Source organism: Limulus polyphemus, unplaced genomic scaffold (genome assembly GCF_000517525.1).
Source record: "Limulus polyphemus unplaced genomic scaffold, Limulus_polyphemus-2.1.2 Scaffold3377, whole genome shotgun sequence".
Lineage (NCBI taxonomy): Eukaryota > Metazoa > Arthropoda > Merostomata > Xiphosura > Limulidae > Limulus > Limulus polyphemus.
This window is the reverse complement of record NW_013668987.1, coordinates 6,413-10,069: the sequence shown is the minus strand read 5'-3', so window position 1 is coordinate 10,069 and position 3,657 is coordinate 6,413.

Below are 3,657 nucleotides of genomic sequence, written 5' to 3'. Positions count from 1 at the left end.
AGAACTTGATAAGGAATATCAGCTTACTTTACGAAATGTAGGAAGGATAAGCTTGTAAAGCAAAGGTTTTAGAGGGAAAAGGGAGAAGTTGACAAGGAATATCAGCTTACTTTACGAAATGTAGGAAGGATTAGCTTGTAAAGCAAAGGATTTAAAGGGAAAGCAAGAAGTTGACAAGGAATATCAGCTTACTTTACGAAATGTAGGAAGGATTAGCTTGTAAAGCAAAGGATTTAGAGGGAAAAGGGAGAACTTGATAAGGAATATCAGCTTACTTTACGAAATGTAGGAAGGATTAGCTTGTAAAGCAAAGGATTTAGAGGGAAAAGCAAGAACTTGATAAGGAATATCAGCTTACTTTACGAAATGTAGGAAGGATTAGCTTGTAAAGCAAAGAATTTAAAAAGAAAGCAAGAACTTGATAAGGAATATCAGCTTACTTTACGAAATGTAGGAAGGATTAGCTTGTAAAGCAAAGGATTTAAAGGGAAAAGCAGGAACTTGATATGGAAGTGCTTTAGAAGAAGCATTATCTTGAAACAGAAGAAACTTACAGAGAAAACACCAACCAATCCAACTTCGTGGCAGGAATTTAGGTTTGACAAAATATTTCAAGCTAAAAAAAGATTTTTGGGGCCTGGAAGACAACTCGGGGCGGTCAGAAACTTTTACTTCTCTTCACCCCGCGCGGTGAAAAGGTTAATTAATGCCAAACGAATTTTGATAGAGCCACTGGGCTTAGTTTAATTTTAACACGTAGAGTGGATTGTTGAGAGACGAGGAAGAAGCCGAGAGAGCTGTGAAGAGATCGTCGTTCTGTAGTCGGAGCGGAGCACGTGCATTTGTTTGTCCACGTAGCGATGACGTCAGTCGGAGAAAGTAGTCGACGTGGATTGGAGCAGAGAGATGCTGAGTGAGCGCGATTCTGTTTGAATAGATTTCTGAGTGATTGATCGATTTACAGAAAACTTTCTAAAGTTAAAGAGATATTATGATTATATGATTAAAGTAAGTCTGATGGACTTGCTAGATTAACAGTACTTTTCAGGGATAAAATATTCCTATGTCTTGAAAATTTTTGATGCTGGGGGAAACCGGAGTACCCGAATAATCTACCTGACCGTGCCCAAGATGTGAAACAGAAGAGAAAATGATTGATTAATACATGTATGTTAAACACTACTAAAATCGATCGATTAATACATGTATGTTAAACACAATTAAAAACGATTTATTAATATATGTATGGTAAACACTATTAAAAACGATTGATTAATACATGTATGTTAATAAACACTATTAAAATCGATTTATTAATACATGTATGTTAATAAACACTATTAAAAACGATTGATTAATACCTGTATGTTAATAAACACTATTAAAAATGATTGATTAATACATGTATGTTAAACACTACTAAAATCGATTGATTAATACATGTATGTTAAACACTATTAAAAACGATCCAACCACGGGAAGCGAGGTAGTGGTAAAAAATGCTCATAAAAACCGCAAAATGCAAAACTGAAAATGTGTATGTACCCCCGCATGGACATAGTGAACCTCCATACCAATTTTGCTAAAGATCCAACCACACTGCGAAGTAGTTACGTGGACATACAATAGACAGTACTATTATATCTATATAGATTCCTAACAGTGTTTCTCTTCTCTGCAAATGTAAAGCGAAATCGAAGATGGACAAAATTTTCATAAAAATTAAGGCTTAAAATATACAAATGTTGACACTCAAATTATTTTTTGAAAAGTCCATATCGAGTGAATAATTTTCCTTGAAGAAAACGCAAATCTATGGCACAAATAGTTTTTTTCCAAAATATAAAAGCCCTAGTTAGGTATTTTCACGGAAACAAAAGATATTTTTTCAAGGCGGACTTTAGTGGGTATTTTGATACATATTGTAATTAACCGCACCGAATTTTGAAGAAAACGTTATATTTTTTGAATAGCCCTCTTCGAATTCAAGTTTTCCATAGAACACCAAAATCTATGATACAAATGTGTTTCAAATCGCTCATACGTTGTTGCCTGATGAAGGATTCGGTAAGAGGGCCAAAAGCTCGCAATTAAAAAAAGTATTTTAACGTAGAGAAAAGTCCGTGTATATTAAAAATAATACTCAGGTGCACACCTTCAGAATTCCTTTAGTTTCTGTGCAGTTTCAGGTCTCTAGGTTCTTTCCTCTTGGAACTATGGGACTGACTGACTGACACACAAACACACCGGCTGTTTTATTACTATAGATTATGCTAAGCGTGAATAGAAAGTATTTTAACATAACCCATGGATATTCCTTCTCTACCTACAATACGACTAAGAATTTCCAATTATGTGCACATGAACGCATGTTATTTTGGTTTCAGTTTCAAGCCTGCCTTTTTTATCCACTGGGATAACATATTCAGTTCTCAGTCACAGAGTCGAACATGCAAACAAACACCAAAATGTTGTCAACATAGATCAGGCGCTTTTCTCATTGCAGCTCCTTCATTGTAAGCTCCATTAGCCTCTCAAATGTGGCAGTAGTATTACACAGGCCGAATGTCATGACCCGAAATTCATGCAAGGCATCACTTATGCTGAAAATGTTAGTCTGCTCTCGTTATCCAGTTCAATTTCCCATTCTCCACGTGCCAGGTTTAATGTATTGAACCATCAAGCCCATTCCGACGTGTCAAGACTTTCATCTGTTCATGGTAGAAGAATGATTTTAATGCAAGCTACTCGTTTAAAAAAACCTGGTCACACCTTTCTTCTTTCTGGCAATCATTACTGGAGATGAAGCACTCTCTGACAGCTGTATGATCCCGTCCACCTCCTGCATCTCGGCGTTGGTTACATCCCTAGTGCTCCAAGGAATCCTGTGTAGAAGTAGTTTAATTATACGCGTGTCACCTGTATTTATTTGATGTTGTGTGACTTTTGTTCGACTTAATAAGCCATCTATTCCCACAAATACATCAGAATGTTCAGCCAACAAGATACTGCGTAGCTGCCACTTCATTGAATCATAGTGTCTGCACGATTCTAAACTAGCGATCTCAGGTGTGTTGGTAGTTGTGTAGTCACTTTTGGATATGGCACAACAGATACAACCTAAGCATTACCACTTGCCTAGGTTTTTTCAACGTGCCAGTGACCATTCCATTGGAAAGGTCAATAACCGATTGTCCATACTTGCAGAACAATACCAGGACTTCATCAGATGACTTCCCAAGCTAATGCTCGGTGTTGTAACTGTGTTACAACACTAGACTGCAGCTGTAGTAATTCACAGAACACCACTCGTATATATGTGGATACTGTGATTTCCTCTCTCACTTACACTCGTGCAGTCCAATATTCCTAGACCTGGTCTGGCTGGCATCAGAGAACTGTCACACTGAACATCAGTTCACATTTGCATAGCACATTTGACCAATAAGCTCTGCAATATGTCCCTCTCAAGGATGTCAATGACAGAACTAATGTCGGTGATCGCTACATTCGTTTTGTGAACAATGTCTCGTTGAAATGGTCAGAAATTCACTATTCCATTCATTTCTATTTTAAAACATTCAGCAAACCATTTTTTTGTCGACTGGTAATTTTGCATAAGTAACCAAAACTGGAACGGCTACCACATAGTCCCTA